General features: G+C 36.3%; 1 protein-coding gene across 10 annotated transcripts in view; it reads right to left on the bottom strand.

The window, feature by feature from the left end:
• The window catches only part of CHD9 (chromodomain helicase DNA binding protein 9), a 210,194-nt gene that overhangs the window by 143,542 nt on the left and 39,159 nt on the right, over positions 1-27,493 (bottom strand). For 5 of the 10 annotated variants that reach the window (XM_072967359.1, XM_072967367.1, XM_072967364.1 and 2 more), the window contains exon 1: positions 19,648-19,768. The exons of 3 other annotated variants lie outside the window; for them this stretch is intronic. The gene's annotated coding sequence lies outside the window, so the exon portion shown is untranslated. Of the gene's footprint in view, positions 1-19,406; positions 19,612-19,647; positions 19,786-27,493 lie in introns of those variants that run through there. 2 more of the 10 variants (XM_072967365.1, XM_072967361.1) reach the window with 2 other exon arrangements.

The raw sequence follows: 27,493 nt of genomic DNA, 5'->3' as shown, positions 1-27,493 counted from the left end.
AGATATTTTCCCTGGGTAAGACCATCCTCTATCATTTATATACTGACAACTTCTAAATTTTTATGTCTGGGAGGGAGGGTATAGCTCAAGTGCTAAAGTGCATGGGTCCTGGGTTCAATTCCCAGTACTTTCTCTAAAAATAAATAAATAAACAAACAAACCTAATTCTCCTCTCCCCTCCTCAATTTTTTTTTTATGTCTAGTACCATCTTTCCCACTGCCTCCTGGAATTCTTCAGAAGTATAAACTCAATAGGTTCAAAATCGACCTTTCTTCTAAACTCTTTCTCCTAGGTGCTTTATTTGGCTAATGGCACTGTAAAACCGACCTATCTGCCTGAAGTATTTCCCCACTTTAACCTATGTACAACGTGACCAAGAGTAAGTTTTGTAAAACAAAGAGATTGACTATCACTTGCAATGGAAACCCACAGTTCCCTAATGGGGGACATATGCCCTTCAAATTTTTTCTCTTTTTCCACCCCACCATCTCTCCACATCCTCTACAATCTAATCATGCCAATCTACTTGTTATCTTTCTAACCATGTCCTATTATTCATTTTCCATGCTATTACTCATGCTAACTGTAGGACCTCAAATGGTGGATCTAGAATGATAGGCACCAGAAGACAATGGGGGAAATTATTTTGGCTCAATATAAGAAAGGAATCTGAAATAGAGCTCTCTGAAGACTACGATAACGAGTTCCTTATTACTAAAGTTACATATTCAAATCTTAAACAGGTTAACCAAGATCTCCATAGAGATACTGTAAAGAGGAGTCCAGTAGTATATAAGTGACTGTCTGGATAAGCCTTAAAATTCCTTCTGATCTTGTCATTTTATGACTCCTTGCATTTAAGAATTGCTGTTTTTAATGTAGTATGCCAACATTAGTTATTAGTAAGTTTCAACAAGGTTTATAGGCATATAAAACAACCTATACTATATATCTTTAATTGATCTAAGAATTCCATATTAAGTTCCTCAAATCTGAAGATGATATTAAATTATACAAAATTGCAAAAAATTAGGAATTTAATATACTTCAAAATAATTCTAATAAATTGCGGGTGGGGGGAGGATGGGACTCACCCTACTTTAAAGATAGGATGAAATGGAATATTAGGAAGATTAAGCTCAAGTTGCTATAAACCCAGAAACTAAAACTGTCACTTCAACTACAGAATGGAACATTATTCACAAAGCACAAATTAAATAGAGGGGAAAAAAAGGGCATAAATAGCTAATCACAGTCTAAATATGCATTTTCAACATAGCTATAGGACAGCAAATATAGTAAAGCTATTACAAAGAATATACTATCTCATAACTCATACAGGATTACACTGCATTATATAATATGTGCCAGAAAACACTCCTGCTACACTAGTTAGATGGTTACTATAGTTTTTACTTAAGCAAAATGGAAAAGTTTTAATAGGAAAAAATGGGCAACATCATCAAAATTAAAATTTTCTGTACTTCAAAGGACACAGACAACCCATGGGAGAATGAGATAAAAGGGTGACGAAGAGAAAAATTTTGCAAATCATATATCTGATAAGGAGGTTGTATCTAGAATATAAAAAAAAATCTACAACTTAATAGTAAACACATAATTCAATTAAAAAGTGGGCAAAAGATCTGAATGGACATTTCTCCAAAGAAGATATACAAATGGCTAGTAAGCACATGAAAAGACACTAAACGTCATTAGTCATCAGGGAAATGCGTATCAAAACCATGAGATACCACTTTACCTCCACTAGGATAGGAGGAAAATAGTAACAGAAAATAACAAGTGTTAGTGAGGATATAAAGAAGCTGAAACTCTCTAACACGGCTGTTAAGAATGCAGCCACTCTGAAAAACAGTCTGGCAATTCCTCACATGGTATATACCCAAAGGAATTTAAAGCAAGGATTCATATAGATACACAACAATGTTTACTGCAGTATTATTCATACAAAGAGGAAACAACCCAAATGTCCACCAACTGATGAATGGGTAAATAAAATGTGCTATATTGCTATTATTTGACAATATTATTTGACAATAAAAAGAATTAAGTACTGATATGTTTAAATCATGAACTCTGAAAACATGCTAAATGAAAGGAGCTAGTCACAAAGGACTGCATATTATATGATTCCATTTTATATGGCATGTCAAGAATAGACTAATATACAGAGATGGAAAGCAGATTAGTGGCTGCCAAGGGATGGGGTTAGAGGGATTGATGAGTGCTGGATACAGGTTATGGGGGTTCTTTGGAGAATAATGAAAATGTTCTAAAATTATTTGTGGTAATAGATACACAACTCTGTGAATACACTAAAGCCACTGAACTATATACTTTGGATGGATTATTTAGTATATGAATTATACCTCAATGAAGCTATTTGATAAAGAAAAATTATATGGGCAAAATTATTTTGAGTCTTCTAATTTTTACTGTATCTCTTAAATAAGGATGAAAGTTATAGTGGTCAATTAAAAATTTATTTTCTTCAACCTAATTACTAACTAATTTTACTTAGCAAGTATTTGCAAGGCAGATTTTTTTCTGAGAACAAAATAAAGCAAGTGAATTCACTATGAAAAATTTGGCTAAGTTACAATGGAAGTCTGTTAGTCTTCTCAAAATATTTCATCAGTCCGATATAACTTTGAAGCTATGGCAATGTTAAAATAAGCAAGTAATGGTAAATATATATTATACTCTTGTAAAATTTTAAAATAAACAAGAACTCTAGAATACACACAACTTTTAAATAACTAAAGAAAAACAACTTTTGAAAATAAGCTATTGTGATTAGTTTAGTCAAAATTTAAAACTTCAATAAAAAAACTAAAATGGTCCTACTGATTCTGCCACAAATGATAAAACCTGTTGCCCATCCTATACACTTGTTATCAAGTGATACAGTGCATATTAAAATACATGCAACATGTTTTTATTATCATTAATAACAGTAAGTGATTTTAGAATTGGGGGAGAATGTCACATGACAACTCAGAAAATAATGGAATATTAGTGAGAATTAGAATTTGAAATTTAGTTCATCTAGAATTTTTACTTTCATTTTTTAAAAGTTAGGAAGTCCAGAGACTGAGCAATAAATGTTAATTGAAAGGGTATAAATATTAAATTAGTATGGAATCAATACTGCCCTTCAGTTATTTAGAGCTGACCCTTTCAAAGGTCACAAGGACTGCTAAGTTCTGTATTCAATAAGGGTTAAAGTAGGGAAGCAACTGTACTCTTTCCATCCAAGCTTTTATATTCATTCCTAGATCTACTTTTCTGTCCTCTTCTGAGAATTTTACTGATAGGATACAGACATATACCAAATAATCTCCTACCCAGAGCCAAAGTATTTCTGATTAAATTCCCAAACATATCACAAATACGAAAACCACAAAAGACATTAATTTTTCTTTTTAATTTCCTTCCAATGCTTTAGGGTTTTTTTTTTTTAACTTGAAAAATGTTTGGTTCTTGTAGCAAGCAGTAAAAAGTTAATACTCTATTTCTTCTGCCTTCCTTCCCCACTCTTACCTGCTCAAGGACATTGCAACAGTCATTCTTGCTTCTCTCTCCTGAGTTATCAATTTTTCTCATTCTACTAAATCATTCTCATATGCATACAAACAAGCTGTTATTACAGCTTAGGAAGTAACTAAAATATATATAGAAAAGAAAACAGGGAATCAAAATGGTACACTACCAAAAAAAATCAATTAAATACAAAGAAAAGAGTAATGATTGGAGGAATGAAGAGCATGTAAGACAGAAAAAAGCAAATAGTGAACTGACAGAATTAAGTTTTCCTTATCAGTACTTACTTTGAATGTAAATGAATTAAATTCTCTAATTAAAAGAAAGATATTGGCAGAATGGATAAAAACAAAAACAAAACACCATGATCCATCTATATGTTATCTACAAAACACTCACTTTAAATACAGAACATAAGGAGGTTAAAAATGAAAGGATAGAAAAAGATATCCCATGCAAAGGAGAACTACAGTGGCTATACTTTTATCAAACAAAAGACTTTAAGTCAAAAAGGTTACAAGAAACGAAGAAGAACATTATATGTTGATAAAAGGTTTAATCCATCAAAAATATGTAATAATCATAAACATATATGCACCTAACAATAGAGCCACAAATTTTATGTAGCAAGAATTGAAGAGAAATATACACAGAATTGAAGGGAAAAATAGTTCTACAATAATAACCGGAGACTTCAATATCCTATGTTCAATAATGGATAGAACACCCATACAAAAAATCAATAAGGAAAATAGAGGATGTGAACATTATAAACCAATTAGACCTAAAATACATATACAGAACATTCCATCCAACAATAGCACAAAATGTATTTTTCTCAAATGTGCGTGAAACATTCTGCGGGACAGATGATACAGTAGGTCACAAAACAACTTTTAATACATTTTAAAGCCTGAAAGTATACAAAGTAGCTTTCTGACCCCAATGGAATAAATCTGGAAATCAGTAACAGAAGCAGAACCAGAAAAAATTCACAAATATATGGAAGTAAACAAAACACTCTTAAATAACCAATGCATCAAAAGAAAAATAATCATCACTCAAAAGAGTAAAAATCAAAACACATCAGTTGCAAAATTTATGGGACATAGTGAAAGCAATGTTCCAATGAAAATGTACATGTGTAAACAACTACACTAAAAAAGAAAGATCTCAAGTCAATAACCTAACTGTGCATCTTAAGGAAATTAAAAAAAAAAAGCAAACAAACCAAAAGGCTGCAGAAGGAAAGAAATGATAAAGATTAGAGATGAATGAAATCAAGAAAAGAAAAGCAATACAGGGAAAAAAATCAATGAAATCTTATCATTAGTCCTCTGAAAAGATCAACAAAATTGACAGACCTTTAGCCAGACTAGCTAAGGAAAGAGAGAAGATCCAAATTACTTAAAACAGAAACACAAGAGAGAATGTTAATATAGGTGTTACAAAAATAATGATTATAAAATGATAGTATCAATAATTGTTCACCAACAAATTGGACAACCTAGATGAAATGGACAAACTACCATACAAATTATCAAAACTCAGTCAAAAAGAAATAGGAAATCTAAACCGATCTATAATAAGTAAGGAGATTGAATCTGTACTCCAAAACCTTCCAACAAATAAAAGTCTAGGACCAGATAGCTTTAATGGTGAATTCTACCCTAAATATTTGAAGAATTTATACCAATCCTTCTTAAATTCTTCCACAAAAGTGAAAAGATTGGAACATTTCTCTTTCTAAATCATTCTGTGAGGTCATTACTCTGATACTGAAGCTAAACACATTACCAAAACAAAAAAGCAAACAAAAAAAAAAAAACAACTAAAGACTAACAACCCTAATGAATATATATGAAGAAATCACCAACAAAATACTAGCAAACCAAATCCAACAGATTACACACACATGTACAACATATATATCATGACCAAGTGGGACTTATTCTAGGCATATAAAGGTAATTAACATACAAAAATTAATCAATATCATACATCATACTAATAGAATGAAGGAAAAAACACATCATCTCAACTGATGCAGAAAAAGCATTTGCATTTGACAAAATATAACACCCTTCCTGTTAAAAACACTCAGTAAAATAGGAATAGAAAGAAATTTCCCCAATTTGATAAAAGCCATATATCAACTTACAGCTAACATAATACTCAAAGTTAAAAGAACATGTTTTTGCCCCAGTATCAAGAACATGACAAGGATGCCTACTTACACCACTTCTACTTAACATAGTACTGGAAAATCCAAGCAGACAAAATAGGCAAAAAAGTAAAATTAAATGCATCCAGAGTAGAAAGAAAGAAGTACAACTATCTCTATTCACAGATAACAAGATCTTATACAAAACTATAAATAACACACACACACAGAGCTAATAAATGAATTTAGCAAAATTGCAGGCTACAAATCTGTGCAGAAAAATCAGTTCTATTTCTGTAAGACAGCAATCACCATTCCAAAAAGGAAATTAAGAAAACAACTACAGACAAAACACAAGTTCATACTGTATAGCACAGGGAACTATACTATCTTGTAGTAACTTATGGTGAAAAAGAATATAAAAATGAATATATGTATGTTCATGTATGAAGCATTTTGCTGTACACCAGGAATTGACACAACATTGTAAACTGACTATACTTCAATAAAAAATACATATACATAAGTCATTTATAAGAAAAAAGTAAAGTAATAGTTTAAGCTGAAAAAGAAAGGAAAAGAATTCCATTTACAGTATCATTAAAAATATTTAGTTATAAATTTAATATAGGCCATGTAAGATGTGGACACTGAAGACTAAAATATTTCTGAAAGAAATTTAAGTACATGTAAATAAATGGAAAGACATCCTGTGAATAATCAAATTTAAACAAATCAAAGACATGAATTGGAAGACTTAATATTACCAAGATGACAATAATACTCCAAGTGACCTACAGATTCAATGCAATTCCTATCAAAACCCCAATTATGCTTTTTGCAGAAATGGAAAAACTCATCTGAAAATTCATATGGAATTTTAAGGGACCCAGAATAGTCAAAATATATCTTGACAAAGAACAAAGTCTGAAGACTCACACTTCTCAATTTCAAAACTCATTATAAAACTACAATTATCAGAACAGTGTGGTAACTGGCATAAGGATAGACATACAGACCAAAGGGATGGAATTGAAAGCCCAAGAAAATACCCTCACACCTATGGTCAACTGGTTTTTGATAAGGATGCCAAGACAATTCAATGGGGGAAAATAGTCTCTTCCACAACTGATGCTGGGAAAACTGAAGAGGCACCTGCAAAAGAATGAAGCTGAACCCTTACCCTATACCATATACAAAAATTAACTCAAATAGTTCAAAGATCTAATTTAAAAGCTAAAACTATATAACTCTTAGAAGAAAACATAAAGGCAAATGACTTTGGATTTGGCTATGATTTCTTAAATATAACACTAAAAGCACAGTTGACGATAGAAAAAAAAAAACTGGACTTCATAACAATTGAAAACCTGTGCATCAAAGGACACTATCAAGAGAGTGAAGACAAATCACAAAATGGGAAGACAACCCAACTTAAAAATGAATAAAAGACTTCAATAGACATTTCTCCAAAGATCTGTTCTCCAAAGACATTTCTTCCAACACATGAAGAGATACTCTACATCAGCCATTAAGGGAATGCAAATCAAAATCACAATGAGATATCATTTCATACCTACTAGGGATGTTATAAAATAAAGGAAAATAAAAAGTGTTGAGGAGAATGTGGAGAAACTGGAACCCTCATACACTGCTGGTAGGAATGTAAAATGGTACAGCCATTGTGGAAAAGAGTGTGGCAGTTCCTCAAAATATTAACAAAGAATTACCATATAACCCAGCAATTCTATGCCTAGGTATACACTATACACCCAAAAGAATTAAAAGCAGGACTTAAACAGATATTTATACAATAATGTTCATAGCAGCATTATTCACACTAGCCAAATGTTGAAAAAATCCAAGTGCCATCAACAGATAAACAAAATCAGGTATATACATAAAATGGAATATTATTCAACCACAAAAAGTGAATGAAATTCTTATACATTCTGCAACATAGATGAACCTTATAAACACTGTGCTAAATATAAGAAGACACAAAAGGAAAAAATGTATGATTCCTCTTATATGAAATGTCTAGAATAGGCAAATTCATAGAAACAGGAAGATTACAGGTTACCAGGGGCTGGTAAGAGGAAAAAGGAGAGAGTTATTTCTTAATGAGTAAAGAATTTCTGTTTGGGTGATGAAAATATTTGGAAATAGTGGTGATGGTTACACAACATTATGTATAGAAATGCCACTGAATTGTACACATAATGATTAAAACAGCAAATTTTATCATATGTGTGTATATATATACACACACACATATATATATCTTACCACCAAAAAAGAAAAAAAAAGCCATACTCCTTCCTAGGGGCCTTTGCACTTGTTGAGTACACTTTCTTCACTTCATATAAATTCTTTTCTCAAAAGTAACTTTCTCAGTGAGGCCTTTCCTGACCAACCTAACTAAAATGTCATCATTCCCTCCAACACTTCACATTCTACCTGCCCCCACCCCCGCTTTTTTTGCCTTAGTATTAGTTAACATTCTATATATTTATCTGTTTAAAGCCTATGTTCCCCAGAAAAATCTAAGTTCTAAGAGGTCAGAAATTTTTATGTGATGTATCTTTATCATATGGTAAGCAGTCAAAAAATACTCATTCATAGAATATACACATAAAACTTTGGAATATACACATAAAACACATAGGAATGCTATGTAATGCAGAAACTGTTTTTGTCCTCTTAAAAAATTTTATGTGAGACTTTTTAAAAAATGGCATTAGTGATTATCTGGACATTGAGCCTATGACCCATTTAAAAAATATTTTTTATTTTTTTCTTTGTTTTATTGAGATATACTTGACATACAGCACTGTGTAAGTTTAAGTGGTACAGTATAATGATTTGACTTACATATACCATGAAATAGTGACCCAATAATTTTAGAGATCCTCCATTATTCATATAGATACAAAATCAGAGAAATGGAAAAAAATTTTTGTGATGAGAACTCTTAGGATTTACTCTGTGAACAACATTCATATATAAGATATAGAACTGTTAATTTATCATGTTGTACATTACATCCCTAATACTTATTTATCTTATACTGGAAGTTTGTATCTTTGGACTGCCTTCATCTAATTCCCCCTCCCCTCAGCCCTCACCCCTGCCTCTGGTAAACAAAAATCTGATCTTTGTTTCTTTGATTTTATATGTTTGTTAGAAGTATAATTGACCTACAAAGCTACTGTAGCTCTTGTTACACAATATAGTTATTTTTTCCTATACATTTCAAAATGATCACCATGGTAGGTCTAGTTACTGTGTCACCACACAAAGGTATTATTTAATTAACAATATTCCCCACACTGTACATTTCATACTATGATTCATTTATTTTGCAACTGGAAGGTTGTACCTCTTAATATCCCTCACTTCTTTTTTTTCCTTCTCCCATCCTCTTTCCTCTGGCAACCATCTGTTTGGTTTCTGTATGCATAACTCTATTTCTGTTTTGTTATGTCTATTTGTTTTGTTTTTTAGATTCCACATATAAGTAAAAATCATACAGTATTTGTCTTTCTCTTTCTGACTTATTTCACTTAGCATAATACCTTCTAGGTCCATCCATGCTGTTGCAAATAGCAGGATTGCATTCTTTTTTATGGCTGATATTCCATTATTATATATACCACATGTTCTTTATCTATTCATCCACTGATGGGCACTTGGGCTGCTTCCATGTCTTGGCTATTATAAATAATGCTACAATGAACACAGGGGTGCATATGTCTTTTCCAATTAGTTTTTTTCCCCCAAAACAGAATTTTTTTTAAAGTTTTAATTGTGGTAAAACATACACGAAATAAATCATCTTAAATATTTTTAAGTGTACAGTTTAGTAGTTTTAAGCATATTCATTGCTGTGCAACTAATCTCTAGGATTTTTTCATCTTGCAAATTTGAAATCCTGTACTCATTTGTTTAAACAGCTCCCCATTCTCCTTCCCCTGGTCCTAGCCCTTGGCAACCACCAATCCACTCCCTGTTTCTAATGATTTTGACTACACTGGATACCTCATCTAGGTAGAATCATACAGTATTTTTTCTCTGTGTGTATAACTGACTTATTTCACTTAATATTATCAAGGTTCATCCATGTTTTAGCATATGTCAAAATCTCCTTCCTTTTTTAAAGCTGAATAATATTCCTGTATGTATATTATAGCCCATTAAAATTTTTTTCCAGTATTTTCCAAACAAGTTGAGTGCAGAAAATGGGTCTCACTCATCTTTATCCCTAACAACTACAAGTATAATTCTTGGCACATAGTAAACATTCAAATGATTTCAAGAATTCAATGTCATTACATGAAACAAAACAAAACCTCTTGATTCTTAATATTTACTTCAATAGCTTAGATTCAAAAGCATTCTTTTAAGCAACAATGTATCATTTTTGACTTTAAGAATGTTTCTATTCAACTGTACACTTAAAAATGGTTAACGTAGTTAAATTTTATGTTTATATATTGACCCCACACACACACAGAGTATGTCTCAATGATCCAATTTGAAGCTTAATTTCCAGTTATCCCTCAAAGAATCCTACTTTCATTGATAAGTCATTCTACAAGGGGCCCTACAGTACAGTGGTTAAAAGGGCTCTGAAAAGAGACTAGTAAGGCTGGAATTCTGTCTTTAGCACTTGTTAGCTATGTAACCTTAGGCAATCACTTAATCATTTTGAAGCTGTTTCTTCATCTATAAAATGGGGACTGTAACAGTACTGATCTCATAGAACTGTAGTAAAATAATCCATATAAAGCACTGTATACTGTTTTCAAACTGTGCTCCATAGATTACTGGGTAGTCCTTAGACACTGAAAGGAAGAAATGGCTTTAGACTTCCCTTTCCCCTATTTCTTCTGCTATAAAAAATTTCACCCTGAGTATTTTCCTTTTATTTATTTTAAGATCGAGCTTTCCAGTAGGATTTTTTAAAAACAAAGGATTCCTTGGTTTAAAAGAACTGAAACCACTAATCTAAATAGCACTCAACTAACACTTACATTAACATCTTAGTCTGCAGATCGCCATTGACTAAATTCAATTACTTACATTGTTGGCATTCATACTTAATTTACTGTTGCTCTGCATCTCACAGAAAGGGAAATCTTTAAAATACAATCTCATCACTACTCTTGGTAAAAGCTAACTGGGAATAACTAATTCGAGGCTGATACTGAAAACAGATTACAAGTTTCCTAGTTGCTACTGAGTCAGGTCAAGTTGTTTAATTGAGGCAGTCCTGAACATCAATCATACTTATAACCAAATTAAGTGTGTGTGTACATGTGTGTGCATATGTGTGAATATATATATATATTCTATTAATATTTAAAACAGGAAATTGATTTAAATGCAGAATTGTCCAAAGTTTGAAATACACTAAAAACTGAGATCCAGGTTGATTATCACCATCTAGCTTGCAGAGTTGTTACAGGGTTTAGAAATACATTCAAAGTTCCTAAAATATAGTAAGTGCTTACTAAATGTAGCTTCCCCTCTCACACTTGTCATCTCTTTTCTGACTTCCCAAGAGCCAATACAGTCACTCAAACCTTCCCATGGCTGTTAGGCTTCTCTAGACCTCCTTGGATTCCTTCATTACTTATCTCCAATGCTGTCCTCTCATCACCTTCAATACCCTTCTGTCCTTTTTAACTCAATCCACCAAACTGTATTAACATCACCACTGTAATTTCACCACCCTGCTTCAGTCCAATTTGATTGAATTAACATTTCTGAATAGTTGTGATACTTATAATATTTATTATATGTCTGGCACCTAACCTTTACCTTCAATGTAGTCCTTGCTTTTGCTTAATGTTTAAATTCCTTTTTCTTTGCTTCTAGGCTATCTCTTTGCATTTATTTCATGTTTTCCCTCCTCAATCCTAACTTCCCCATTCACACACAAGAATTTTGCCTCTTAGTCTTCTGAGGTTTTCCAACTGAAATTCACCAATCATCTTTTCAGAAGCATCTATCCCTTTTTTCTTCTACTATTCTTGTAAGAGGAAGCATGACTCTTCTCCAAAGATAAATCTTTCATGTCTTAACACCTACCGTTACATCTAGCCTTTCAAAGGGGCTCATGCCCACACACACTGCACCTCTCTGGAGGATCTTTAATCACCCCCTGCAATTGCCTGCTTCCCTTCTAACAGACATCAGCAGATACCTGCTACCTTAACAAAAACGTACAAATAAAATCTTGTTCCTATCCTTCCTTTCAAAGACAAATATCAAAAATAAATTATCCACCACCTCCATTTTCCAAATAATTTACTCATTTGCTTGTTAAATTCTTGTACTTTAGTTTCTTCCCCCATAAGATTACTGCAACTATACTTTCAAAGATGTCTAACAACTGCCTAGACAAATCCAAATGTTCTCTTATTCCCTGTCCTTGACCACTGAGAAACACTCACCATTACTAACCAAAGTGACAGCAGAAACTAAGCTCAAATGCTATCTTCCATATGACACCTCCAATCATCTATGCCTCTCCATCTATCATATACTATTCAGGCTTTTGGTGCTTAAAAGAACAAGGCCTATGACTTAATCATCTCAGATACCAGCTACCACTGTGCTTGGTCCATAATAAATGCTGTTTAAAATTTTTCTGAATTCAATTCAATTAACCTAACTACTCAGCCTTCTAGAAATTCTCTTAGCTTCTATGACACTACACTATCTTGGATTTTCTCTCCTATGGCTTTGCTTTTCTGATTGACTTAAAGTTGTTTAATAGATACAAATTTCTATGCAGTGATTTAATTTCTATCAAATCCACTTAGCATTTCAAATTCAGTCAAATGTTGACCCATCTTCCTCAACATATCCTCTATAATGTGATATCACATTCAGATCTTTGAGAAATTCAAGTCTGTTTTTCTTGGAATACTATAGATTCTTAAAAATTGTTTTCTTACCACTGATACAAAATAAAGATACAAAACCCAATTTCGCACTATTTTAATGAGACCATATAGCATCTCATTGCCCTCCTTGAAGTCTCTGACCAAAAGCATATTAAGAAAGCAAGTCTGAGTCCCTATTTATATAATGATATGTACCCCTATCAGTAGCTCAAGGAACTTTGGTCATTTCTGACACACTTCTATTCATCGCAGGAATAATAACATATCTTCAGAATAATTTCCCCCTCTTTCCCCAGGGCCTTTTTCAAAGTATCATGTACATTTCACTTAATAACTATCAAATTCACTTTGACTAAAAGTTTTATACTTTTCCATCACCCTCAAGATTTAAGTTATAGATGTCTTTTTTTGTTCTTACTGAACCATACCCCCTAAAATGTGCTTTTAAAAAAACCAAACATTTTTAAGGATCAAGAAAAAAGTGCCTCTTATTTGACTATCACTTTGAGAATACAAAACCATGTTTGTTCTAATCTGCTGTAATCCAACAGGCACAACATGGGTACTCATTTGTGGACCAAAAATCTTTTTATTTGCTATTCCATATTCCTTTGTACTACATCTCACTTAGAGATTAAAAAAAAAGCACAAGATTCTTCAAATATAGTGGTATTTTAATCAAAACACATAACAATATATAATTGGCATTCTCATTCACTGCTAAAGGTAGTGTAAACTGGAACGACAAATTTGGAAAACTATATGGCATTATTGCTAAGTTTGAACACATAAATAACTGTAACCAGCTTTTCCATGTCTAGGACTATATACTCCACAGGAATGTATGCCCATGTGCACCAGAAGACATGGACAGAAATGTTCAAAGCAGTATTATTCATAACAGCTCCAAACTGAAAACATGCCCATCATACATTAGAATCAACAGCAATGAGAATGAGTGAACTACTCCTACATGGAAAAACACAGATTAGTCTCAGACATAATGTTAAGCAAAAGCATATTATATTATTCCATTAACACAAAGTTCAAAAACAGGCAAACTACTCTATGGTTTTAGGAATAAGCATTAACGGCTACCTCTGGGAAGGCTGAAAGGGAATGATAACTGGGAAGGGAGTATGAGGGGAGCTTCTGGGGTGCCAATAATAGGAACATTCTATTCCTTGACCTAGGTGGTAGTTTCACAGAAATGTCTACTTTGTAGTAAGTTATACAGCTATATACTTAAGATTTACACTTTTCTGAATGTCAATTATAATCTAATTAAAAAAAAAACCTAACTGGAACAACATAAAGCATAAGTAAGTAAAAACTTATAAATCACCACTTAGAGTATATGTCATTCAAAAAAAAACCACTGGTAAACAAATAAAGGATGGTCTCTCAAAGGACTTAAGTAAGCTCCGTATACTACTGATTCCAACCATGTTCACAAAAGCAGAATAAGTGTACTCTTTATATTTGGATATGCAGTGAATTCACTAAATTATGCAACCTCTGAAATAAAATATTCCCTAATACTAGGAACCTCAGGCAACTTGGTTTCTCAGTACATCAGTTTCTTTGTCTGTAAAAGACTAAATAAGTACACCAAATCTATCATCTTAAATTCCTAGATTTATTTTAGGTAAAGCTACCCAGTTCCTGGAATGGAAAAAAAAATTTAATAAGTATTTAACTGTCTTTTAAAGATAAACACTGCAAAGATAACATAACTGAGAAAATATAGAGAGAAATATATTGAATTTGAGTCAGCTAATTACAGGAAAAACAATTTTTATTTTACTCAAACTGATAAAGTACAAAATTTTAAGATAAAACAAATTTTACACAAAATATATGAAACCTAACCACTATACTATCCAGTTTTTCCTTCTTCTTATAAAAGAACTAACAAGATATCCAGCAGTTATCTTTCAGAAAAATAGTGACTGATTTCCAATAGAATAAAACTTAATATACTTTATATGGCTGCTGCTTAGTCAGGTAAACTAAACTGAAACTGGACAAGAAAAATAACCTTTTTTTTTTTCTTCCTTCCTCCAGATTCCAAACCATGTCCCGTCACAGCAATAACAATGTTTAAAATTACTGGTTAAAAAAGTTTCACCAAGTACAACCAAAAAAAAAAAGAAAAAAACCTTAAAATATTCACTTGGTTAACTTCACTTAATAATGCCAAATTACAACAAAACATCAATTTCTACAGCTATTTGATAAATAACAGCTACTAATGACCTAACCTATAATTTTTACTCATCAGCACCAGAAGCCTCATTAAAAATGATAAATTTACTATCAGGCTGCCTACAAGCTAACCACTTTAAGGATTGCTAATTTCCTGAGAATATCAAGACTACAAGACTTTGGTATTCTGCACCATCACCAAGTATTACATAAGCTCATCTACTACTACATTCAAGTTAATTTTTTCTCAAACCTTCACATTTAATATAACCTCTATTAAGATACTAATCACAAACAAACTTTTCAAAACCTGAGGTACACTGTTAAAAAGATCATGTCAGTTACAAATTTTTATAACATAAATATGAAGTCTACTCATTCCTCTCAAAACATACACTATAAATATGGGTTTCACACACATAGCTAAACCTATCCTGACTGAGGCACCTATCACTCAGATAAAAGCAGTCCCCACCTTCTAAAGCACTTGTCTTATGGACGGTACTCAAAACTTGGTTTCTTACCTTTTTCCCCACCTCATCTTTATCTCAGTACATCTCACCCTCTATCTAGTTCAAGCCAGGAACCTGAAAGTCATTTCTGACACCTTTCATTTACAACCAGTTCATCAAGTTGTCAATTCCCCCACCATTCCCATCTTCCGCCTCTATCAAATCAAACTTTACATATACACATACACACATATCACCTTTTCTATTCTTTCACCTCTACAGCTGCTACCCTAGTTCCAGTTACCATCATGTCTTACCTCAATAACTATAGTAGCACAAAGTTTTTGCTTTCACTCTTGCCTTTCTCCAGTCCATTCTCAATCAAAGTGATATTTTTAAAATTTAAATTAAAGCATTCTGCTTCAAAATCTCCAATGACTGCAATGTCCTTAGTAAAACCCAAAGTCTTTAACACGCCCTGCAAGGCCCTATACAATCTGCTCTCTGCCTCTCTCTCTTTCATTTTGCATGGTTTCCCTCTATTACTATGCTCCTGCCACGATGAATTTCATTTCTTCCAACATATTAATCTCTTTCTTGCCTTAATAGACATATTTTTCACCCTTTTAGGAAACTCTTTTCCTGCCTAGTTTCTTACTCTTTATGTCTTAAGTATCTGCACCTGGAAGGCCTTCTCTGACCACACAAACTAAATTCCTCCCCATTTTCCTCTCTTATAGCACTCTGTTCTCTTCTCTTATTGAATTCATCCCAAGCTGTAATTTTACATTTCTTTGGTTGTTCATTATCTGGTTCCACTATTAGACTATTGATTCTACAAAGACAGGGATCACATTATATCACATATAACTAGTCAACAAGAAGATTAAGGGATCTCTTAATAAATCTGCCTAATGAATGAATGAATGGATATGAATGACCTGGAGTCCAGAAAACAAATTATAGCTCAAAGTGGCTTCCCCTCCTCTGGGTGTCCTACTGTCACTTGATCAGCTTTCCAACTGTTTCTAAAAGAGAGCAAAAAGTGTTCCTGTAAACTCAAGGGCAATAAATTGTACATGATGCCAAATAAGTGAGACAAATAATAATGCTATGATTTCATGGGAAGGAGAAATTCTTAAGGGTTACAAATGTCAAGGTGGAATTTGACCTGAGTACTCACAGATTGGTAAAATTCGGAGAGGTGGACTGTATGGGAGTGAAGCCCAAATAAGGAGCAAAGAGACACAATGTGTTAAAAAAGATTTCTAAAACCAGAATGTGGCAACTTATATTTACAAAGTAAATTAAGTGTAAAAAAGCTAAATCTACCATCATATAAGAAATCTGTATCTTGTTAAAACATATTAATCATGTTAAGACCATAACATCTACAAACCATTTGAAAGGTTACAATAAAATGGTTCTATCTCCTCAGTGTCAACAAATTTCTTCTGATGTCAATACTCTCATAATTAGTTTTCATAACTCATTTCACTCTGACCAACTACCTCAAGTTTCCATTTGCTTATCTGTGTTCTTTATTCACTATACTGGTACCTGATGAAATTTCCCAGTAAATTATTTCAATCATATTAATTTTTCCTTTATAGACTTTGATCTCTCTAGGATTTCATTTTTTTCCTTCTCTGTCAAAGTATTCAGTTGACTTTTTCTTCTACTATATTTATATCAACGATCTAACTCTTCAGAAAATCTAAAATGTTCATATGTACCAAAATTTTTATTTTACTACTGATAGAAACTTCAAAAGATTTCACTTCTGATTCTGTAATGCTACTTCAGTTCCTGCCTCTTAAATTTATACAAGAAGCCCCTCCTTCAGTTCCATCTTGTTTCCCTAGGTAAACTGCCAAGGTCTAGTTCAGTGCCTTATGGAAGGAATTCAGTTATATTAGATAAGGGGTTTAAGAGTCAAAAAGTTTCTAAAGATACTTCCAAGTTAAAAATGCTATGATTAATCTTATCTTGTCATGGGCTTTTTCCATGAACAATACTTTCTTATCTTTATTCACACTTGCCCACTTGAGGTTGTTCTAAAGATGTATTCAAGTAATGCCATCTTACCTGAAATACCAATAAACCACTATTTGCTTCAAAACCTCTGTCTTTTCTAATACTTAAATCCAGGTATGATTTTTGCATTTCAGAGGAAGACATCATAGAATACTTACAATCAGAGAATTGTAAAACTGGAGAAAACTAAGATTCACAGCATTTAAGAAATTTGACTACAACTACACAGTAGTAAAGTGATAAAGTCCTGATTCTCTCCAATCAGCATTCCTTCCAAGTCAAGAAGGCCTTTACTGGTTACACCAGCAGGATGTTTTCTTCCTAATGCTATCTTATGTCCCTAGGACCTCATCTTCTAACCAATAACAAGGTTTTTGTTTTTTAACTCTACAATATCCACTCTCCTAAAACTGTTTAAGGATGACAAAGATGCTGGAAGCAAATGCAGGAGGCAACTACTCTGTTTTTTTCTGGATCATTTTATGTCTATCCTATATGATCTGCAGTTTACAGGAAACTCCCCAAGGATAACCAGGACCTGCCAATACTTTGTAGTATACTATAACTAACGTGAAGAGTTAAGGCAATTGAAGCATAAATAAAAAAAGTGTTGGACATAGTTTAACTCGCTTGGAGCAACAGATATTTTTTCATTTAACAAGTATTTATCAAATATCAATAACATGGAAGGCTCTGTGATATGTTATTTACAAGTCACATTTAAATTCAAGTTCGGTAAATCCAAAGAAACACTATGTTCATCCTCTTCTATTGCAAAGAAAACAAAAACAAAACACATACACACAAAACACAACCCTCCTTCTGCAATGTGGAATCTCCCCTTAAGTTCACCTTCTGTGCATTCAGGTGTTTGTAGACCTAGTAGTTCTAAGTACCTGTAAAATTATGCACAGAGTTTAGGTTAAGTAACACTACAAATACAAGCCCCCTTTTCTGTTCAAGATCATAGCTACCTAAGTAGAATGGGAGAGTATGAAATCAGAGAAAAAGAAAGGGTGAAAAGTGGAACGCAAAACTGAAAAACTAAATTGTGATAGTAATTGCATTAATGAAGATAAACTTTATTTAATGGGGAGTACTCGAGGGAGTTATGAGTATTTCACATAAATCGATAAAAATCACAATAGTATCAAATCCAGGGTTATAAAAAAGCAGCCGTATAACAGTTAATAGCACAATTTTTAAAAATTCTTGCCTACTTTGTTCTGAAAAGTTTTATTTTCCAAAAAAAAAAAAAAAAGGCAAAACAAAACCAAAAAAGGAACAAACAGAAACCACGCTGAGCTGGCGACTGCGACAGGCCAGTCAGACACCCAGGCTTTCCGGGTCGTGTTTGGCTCTGGGATGGATGTCCGAGAAGAGAGCCCTGGAACCACCCATCACGTCCCACACCCAGATCCCAAGAAAGCAGCAGCAGTGGCGGAGGCTGGACACACACCGGGGCTGGCGGGGTCCGGGCCAGGCTGTGGAGGTAGAGAGGTCCCCGGGACTGCCCCTTGGGACGGAGGATCACAGAAAGACAGTGCGGTCGCAACCCGGCCGGCCAGGCCTGGGAAAGCGCCGGGGGCGTCCCGGCCTCGAGGGCACCCAGGGCTCGAGCGGGACGCCCTGTCATGAGTCACGGAGGCGAGAAAGCAGGCGGGCGGGGGAAGAGGCTGCAGGATGGAGGGAAGCCCGACCCTCGAGAGGGAAGCGAGCAAACTGGAGGCCCCGACCTCCCGCTGGGCGGGGAAGGGGAGTCCTGCCCACCCACGCCCTGCCTGCCCTGCCCTCACCTCCATCCCACGCAACAGGCGGGGCGCCGGGTCCCGACCCCGGGGTCTGCGGGCTGCGGGGCGGGGGCAGCAGCCCGCAGCCATGACAGGCGCGGGGCGGGCCGCCGGCGGGCTGGGCCGCACGTGCGGGCAGCGCCCCCTCCCCTACCTCCTCGCGCGCCCGCCCGCCCCCGGGCCCTCACCTCCGCGGCGGCAGCGGTGTGGCCCCGTCTGTCCCGACCCCCACCGCACCCCCCCGGCCGAGCGGCGGCGGCAGCACGTACTCACCGCCGCTCGCGGGCTCTCGGGCTTCGCCATGACTGAGGCGCCCCCGCCGCCCCCCGCTTCGACCGAGACTGACACGCGCGGCTGGCCGGGTGGGGGCGACCTCAGGCGACCACCCGGCTGACAGAACCTGCCCCCGCCTCTCCCCACCAGTTGAGCAGCGACCTCTGCCCCACGACGCCCCCGGGCTTCCTCCCCACGCCTGGGGCGGCGGGTGGCAGCGACGGGCGGCGGCAGCACTTACCGGCGGCGCGGCCAGGCCCCCCTGTCAGCGCGGGGCCGGGAGGGAGAGGAGGGAGGAGTGAAGGGGCACCGCCTCCCCCGCGCCGCCACGCACCCGCCTGATTGGCCCAGTTCACTCCCCCAGCACGACCCCACCAGCCCCTGCGAGCGGCACTCCGGCAACACCGGCGCGTCATTTGCATATTTGTGCCCGCGCCGCTGATTGGCCCGAGTTCGGAGGGGCGGCTGAGACCGCGGCAGCTCCTGCCGCCGCTCCCGCCGCGTCAGGCGACCCCAGAGGGAGGATCCCTTCTGCTGCTCTCCTTCCCTCACGGCCCGGCCTGACCTGGGGCCGAGGGCGGCGGGAGGCGGGGGTTGCCGCCCGGCTCCAACATGGCCCCGCCGCGCCGCCGACCCAATCGCCGGGGCGGTTACTCCGGGAGCCCCGGGCAGCCTCGGGGCGGGGAAGTGTTGGGGCCTGGCGCCCTCTGGCCGGAGCGCGGGGCAGTGCAGTGGCCCGGCTCCCCTTGCCGCCCCGCCGCGGCCGCCACGTCAGGCCGCGCCCTCCCGGCGACTCTCCCTTCCCCGAGGCCCCGCCGCCACGTCAGGCCCGACAGGCACGCCCCGGCCGCCAGCTGACCGGTGGCGGGGTCGGCGCCGAGGTCACTCACACGCTGGGCATCGCCCCGCCAGCCCCGGGCCGCCGAGGAACCGCGAGGGTTTCCAGAGCCTCCCTCTTAACCCAGCCGTGGTTTCGGACCCACGTTCTCCTTTCGCCCGAGACCGCGGTGGGGCGGGCGCGTCTGTGCTGTAAAATCGGGAGCGAGGAGAGTGGCGCCGCGATGATGCAGCGATTCAGTCCCGGTGCTAAGCACCTGCCGCGGAAAAGGCTCCAGGCTAAGGAGAGACCCAGCCCCAAGTCCTGATCTAGATACAGAGCGCGCACCTCAAGTGGTGGGGAGCTGGGACTGACACTGGCCTTCCCGATATTCAGGCCCACGCTCTAAATTGCACGACTATAAAGGGAAAGAAAGACCAAACCAAGGAAAAAGAAGAAAAAAAGGAAGGAAGAAAAGAGGGAGATGGTGACACTGGACCAGGAGTAAGGAGGGTATTATGCTAGAAAACCACTGGCCCAGGCGTGGGGACTCCTGGGTTCCCTCTAGCTCGGTCACTAATTAACTGAATGACCTACATTAAATTAAAACGTGTCCCAGGGCCTCGGTTTTCCCTTCTGTAAAAAATGAAGAGGCCGGACACACTTTGGAAAAGCATTCCGGCTCTAAAATTCTATGGGTCTCTCTTTCGGGGCCTGAGCTGGTTTTAATACCTGATTAAAACTTTACCATCCATATTAGAATGAGAGAAGACAAAATAATGGAATGTTAGAACTTCAGTCAGCCTACCATATGTTTGTTCGAAACTGTTTAGTGTTTCAAATCCAGTGAGGGTCATATTTAGCATTCAACGTTCACTTGACAGAAATCTTGTGAATTTCAGTCTCTACAAAGAAATATACAGCAATGTCACTGCTTGTTTATGCCTGGCCAGAAAGGAGTGGCTGCGGTATATAGAGTGCTACTTGCCAAGTAATTTCATTCTTTATGTTCCCCGCTAAAGCTTTCCCCAGTTGATCAACACAACTCAGCTTAGCTGAGATACTGAAGAGGCTGGGAGAAAATCCTGCTGAGAAAGAAGTTACAATTACAGTTTCGATTCCCCTCAAGGATACTTAGTAACAACCACACGCTAGGATAAGAATGCATGGAAACAGTCCATCTCTGAGCTCCTTACGCTACTTATTTGAATACTGCTTTAGTTTGCAAATTCAACCTGTTGAGTCAAATTTAAGGCCAGTAACATCTCATTTATCTGGCATCACTGGGAGAATAAGATATTCCATTTAAATGAAAACTTTACCTACTTTACAGAAATTTTCTCCTCAAGAAACTGACGTTTTCTTGAACACAGCCCTTTGAAAATTACTTAACTCTTGGTGATTAAGGAGCATCCTTATTAATATAAACATTGCATTCTAGTATGCCCAATGAATGCCCTCAAAATTATGTAATTTATTTGTCCCTATAATAAAGGACTTCTAGAATGCTGTTCTTATGATTACTTTATAAACTTAAATCTGGTTTGTTTGTTTGTTTTTGGTATTTCCTTTTCACTACTATGCTGACACTTCTCCATTTTTCTACCTAACAACTATCTTTCCTGTTTTTGTTTTGTTTTGTTTTGTTTCTCCAATGCTTGTATTCTACTATGAACTTAGACACAGGTTCTTCTATTAGTTTAGACTTTCAATTTTGAGTAAAGATTTTCTGTGGGTTCTCCTCTGAGAACTTACACACAAGTTTCTGTGACATCTATTTTGACTGCTCAATGACTGGTTTTCACTTATTTCTTAAATCTCAGTAGCATTCTTGGTAACTGAGGTTTCTGGATATGTGCGCTCTGGAAAAGCTGTTGCAAAGGATGGCTCTGAATCCGAGAATTTAGAGGCTACATTAAATTGCAATTTAAGTTAACAAGAATCAGTATCATTAACAACATCAAAATCTGGCAACACTGGCCTATTAGTTCCATCAGGCAATGGAATGCCCAGAGCCAGGTGGTAGCAAGGCTCTCCGGGTCCCTCTATCCCACTCCAGAGTAAAAGTGACTCCATTCCTACCCAATGCCTTTCAAACCAAAAAGACCCCATATCTGCAGACACAACGACTCAAGTCACTAGGAAGCCTGTGCTACAACGGAGAGCAGTTCTCCACACCCCAGTTCTACACATGTACTCAGTAGGGTAACATTTACTGAAATCTACCAGGTCCCAGGCACTGTGTTAAGGATTTTTTATTTTATTTTATCTACATAATGACTCCATGAGAAAGGGATTATTTTCCCCATTTTACAGATGGAGAGGGCTTAAAATCTTGCCCTGACTACATAATCATTGAGCAGTAGAGATAGGATTCAAACTTAGCATGAATTGGTCCTGAAAACTGTCACTCTTTTTTTTTTTTAATTGAAGTATAGTTGATTTTCAATGTTGGTGGTGTACAGCATAGTGATTCAGTTATACATATACGTATTCTTTTCCAAATTCTTTTTCATTATAGGTTATTATAAGCTATTGAATATAGTCCCCTGTGCTCAACAGTAGGACCTTGTTGTTTATCTATTCTGTATACAGTAGCTTGTTTCTGCTAATCCCAAACTCCTAACTTACCCCTTCCCACTCCCCTTTCCCTTTTGGCAACTTTTTTTTCTATGTGTGTGGGTCTGTTTCTGTTTTATAAATAAGTACATTTGGGTCATTTCTTTTTAGATTCCACGTGTAAATGATATGTGGAATATATAATGATATAAATGATATCATATGATTTTTTTTTCTCTTTCTGACTGACTTCACTTAGTATAATGATCTCCAGGTCCATCAGTGTTGCTGTAAATGGCATTATTTCATTGCTGGTTTTTTTTTTTAATGGCTGAGGAGTATTCCATTTTATATATATATATATATATATATATATATACACACACACACACACACACACACACATGCACACACTCACACACATATATTTATGCACATACATATACCACAGCCTCTTTATCCAATCATCTGTAATGGACACTTAAGTTACTTCCATATTTGGCAATTGTAAATAGTGCTGCTATGAACATTGGGGTGCATATATCTTTTTGATTTAGAGTTTTCTCCAGATATATGCCCAGGAGTGGGATCGCTAAATTACATGATAACTCTATTTTTAGTTTTTAAAGGAATCCCCATACTGTTTTCCACAGTGTAAAGCCTATAACCCTTAACCATTATACTATATCCCTCCCTTCAGCCTTAGTTTCCACTTCCATGTTTATCAAGCTGATTTTTATTAATTTATGAAGGGAAACTCCCTGTATAGGTGTTTTGGTTGAGGTTACCAAAAAAAAGAAGAATATCTCAAAATGCATATGAAACTTGGTATTTTCTTGCAGGTTTGAGGGGTACGAAGTAATGCTCTGGTACCGTTCACTTTGAGGGGCAACTAATACAATCAAGATCCTAAAACTGCAAAACTAAGGATTAGACCCTACTTTAGTGAGACACAGAAGTGATAACCACAGAACAGTCAAAACAACTTTGAAAAAGAAGAAAGCTGGAGAACTTACACTTCCTGATTTCAAAACTGACTACAACATTACAGTAACTGGACAGGGTGGTACTGGCATAACGATAGACATATAGATCAATGGAATAGAACTGAGAATTCAGAAATAAACCTTTACATTTATAGTCAATTGATTTTTTTTTAACAAGAGTGCCAAAACATTTAAATTGAGAAAGACAACGGATATACAAATGCTAGAGAATGAAGTTGGATCCCTACCTCACATCAAATATGAAAAATAAATGAAAAGGGATTATAGACCTAAATGTAAGAGATAAAACTATAAAACTCTAAGAAGAAAACATAGTAAATCTTCAGGAGACTGAGTTAGGCAATGGTTTCTTATATACGACACCAAAAGCATAAGCAGCAGAAGAAAATATAAACTGGACTTCATTAAAATTAAAGACATTTGCACAAGCAACCAAAAAAATTAGATAAACTGAGTATCACAATAGAAAACCTTTGTGCTTCAAAGGACACCATTAAGGAAGTGCAAAATAAGACAGAATGACAGAAAACATTTGCAAATCATACATCTGATAAGGGTCTAGTACCCAGAATGTATAAAGAACTCTTACAACTCAACAATAAAAAGATAAATAATCCAATTTTAAAACATGCAAAATATTTTTGAATAAACATTTCTCCAGTGAAGATAAATAATGGCCAATATGCACATGGAAAAATGCACTCTAATAATCATTAGCTATTAAATAAACACAAATCAAAACCACAATGAGATACCACTTCACATCCATTAAAATGGCTATGATAAAAAGGACAGGCAATAACACGTGTTGCTGAGGATGTGGAAAAATCAGAACCCTCATACATTGCTGGTGGGAATGTAAAATTGTTCAGCCACTTTGGAACACAGTTCTCCAAAAAGTTAAACATAGTTATTACATGACCCAGAAACCCCAAACAAATGAAAACATATGTCCACACAAAAACTTACACACAAGTGTTCACAGCAGCATTATTCATAATAGTCCCAAAGTGGAAACAGCCCAAATTAACATCAACTGATGAATGGATGAACGGAAGTGGTATATCTACACCATGGAAAATTACTCAGCCATAAAAAGTACTGAGTACTGATTCATGCTACAACATGGATGAACCTTGAAAACATTATGCAGAATGATACAAGCCAGATGTAAAAGGCCACATATATGATTCCATTTATATGAAATGTCCAGCATAAGTAAATCTAGACAGACACAAAGTGGATTAATGGTTGCCTAAGGTGGGTTGGAGGGAAGGAGATGAAAAATGGAGCATGATTGCTAATAGGTGCTTTTGGGGGTTGATGAAAATGTTCTATAATTAGATTGTGCTGATGTTTGTACAACTCTGTGGATATACAAAGTACCACTGAAGTGTGAATTTTATGGTAAGTAAATTCCATTTCAATAAAGCTATTATTTAAAAAGTAATGCCAGATCAGCAACTTCCAATTTTGTCATAGTATTAAATTCATTAATCCATATATTTATATATACATGTACACATACATATACATATGAACACATGTTGAGACAAACGGAACAGATATATTTTAATTATATTTATCAAATTAAATATGCAGCAAATTCTGTTTTTAATCTGAAGATTGTTGGAGTGGCAACCTCACCATGCATGTGTACCAGGCTGGGAGCTGTGCTGGCTAAAGAAGAAGGAATTATTATTCCCATATAAATAATAATAAATTATTAATAATAGATACTGAGCAAATGTGTGTGTATGAAGTATCTTTCACTCATTATTGACATTCATTGACAGGTTGAGGCACTAAAGAAGATGTTCTTTCACAGACCAACGATAAGTACTTATAAATGTTAAGGTATGCTTTTTAAATTTTTTACACATTTTACGTAGATTCATAATTTAAATGTTTTATGTCCCATTATATTATGGAATATAACATGATTTTCATCCTTCTGCAATAATGAATAGTGGCTTGAAGAGCTCAGAGACTTTTCCACTCTAAAAATCTGAAAGGAATGTGAGTTGGTTCAGTAGTGAGTAAAAGCTAACAACACATTAGCCCCTGGGAATTGTGAAATTTCCTTAATTCAGTGGAGAACATAGGTTCTTTTTAGAACAGGGGTAAGGATATCACTAGAAAGCTCTTCAGCCTTCCTTTTCAGGCTCTTGTTTAAGCAAATAGAAAAGAGGGCCAGGCAGGCTTTCAGCTGTAGTTCAGAGCACCTTAAAGATCAATTCAAAGCCTGTTCAGCATTGTTTTCAAATCTCAAGGCTGCTGGTGACAACAATATCCAAAGGATGTGCTCAGCCAGGCGTCCATCCTTCAGACTCTTACTCTTAGGCCTACTTAATCAGGGACAGATCTTAGAGTCTCTAAGTTGTATCTATTTTATCTCCTGCTTTTAGTTGGGAATATACTTCAAAACATGATCCTACTTGACAGTTCAAATCGTCCACTGTTTTGCTTTTATAAACAGTTGCTTGTCCTCATCTTAAAAAGGTCGTCAGGAGAAAAGAGGTTTTGCCGTTTTCCTTGATAAGACATCCCTGAGCCTCTTATTCCCTCTCTTTGTCCATCTGCTGCTCTTTGGGTAATAAAAGCGCTCCTGGAGAAGTACATCTAAATCATGTTGGGAAGGATGAAATGTATGACATGCAGCTGATATTTAAGAAATTCATTCATTCAATAAATATTTAAAGGTCATCTGTGAAGTGTCAGGTACCATGCTAGGGGCTAGGAATACAATAATGAAAAAGATAGGCGTGGTCCTTTTCGCCTCCCGGCAAATTTTGTGAAGGAAATAAATATCCACTAATTAATTATTTTTATTCATTTATTAATACTAAATTTTCATTTACGGGTACGGTAATTGGTGTGCTTAAAAAACACATATGCCTTATACCACAGAGCCTAAGGACTAATGGAAACTGTAGACGTGTATTTTTCTAATCAACTGGCTTGTTTTATAGGCATTATGGGCATCTTATTTCAAGAAGAAATCCATCCTGGTGCAATTTAAATCCATCTTGTCTTGTTTAAGCTTCAAAAAAAGAGAAAATTGCACTAGGTTTCCTCTGAATATTTCTTGACTTGTTTTTCACCATTAAGTTCATTGGTTATAGCCATGACTGTAATTTGGTCACCATCTTTCCATGATCCCATTGGCCAGGTTTCACACTTCTTTTTCTGTCTTGGAAAGAGCTTATAAAACTCACATATTACTGTTAGGAATAAAACAAATCCTTTAACAATTACAGCAATCTTTGTTTTTTTTGTTTTTTTGTTTTTTTAATAACTGAGTGAGTTTTTTCTTGTCTCCTATGGATTTCTTGAGAAGGGCTATCATTCTTATTAAGATCATCTTTTGAAGCACTCATTTTACCAGGGCACCATACCATCTCTTATGTAAAAGTATTTGGGAGTTATTGGAATTCTTGGGCATTCTGGTTAAGGATGCATATTAACTATAATTGTTTTCTTTGTGCTGAACTCCATGGTTTGTTTTATAGTGGATGAGTAACAACATGCCAACCAGGAAAATTAATTCCAGGTTATGTGATTGAAAATAATTTTTTTTTTAATTTAAGAGCAGAGAGGCCTTAGAAAGTTTTGCTGAAAATAAATCAGTGTGGCTTTTTTCTCTGGTTACCATTAGATGTTAAGCAGCTAGTGATCTTGTACAATTTAAGTAGAAGTCTTGT

This window comes from Vicugna pacos, chromosome 9 (assembly GCF_048564905.1).
Source record: "Vicugna pacos chromosome 9, VicPac4, whole genome shotgun sequence".
Taxonomy (NCBI): Eukaryota; Metazoa; Chordata; class Mammalia; order Artiodactyla; family Camelidae; genus Vicugna; species Vicugna pacos.
The sequence above is the reverse complement of the archived record's forward strand: the minus strand, read 5'-3'. Positions and strand labels throughout refer to the sequence as shown.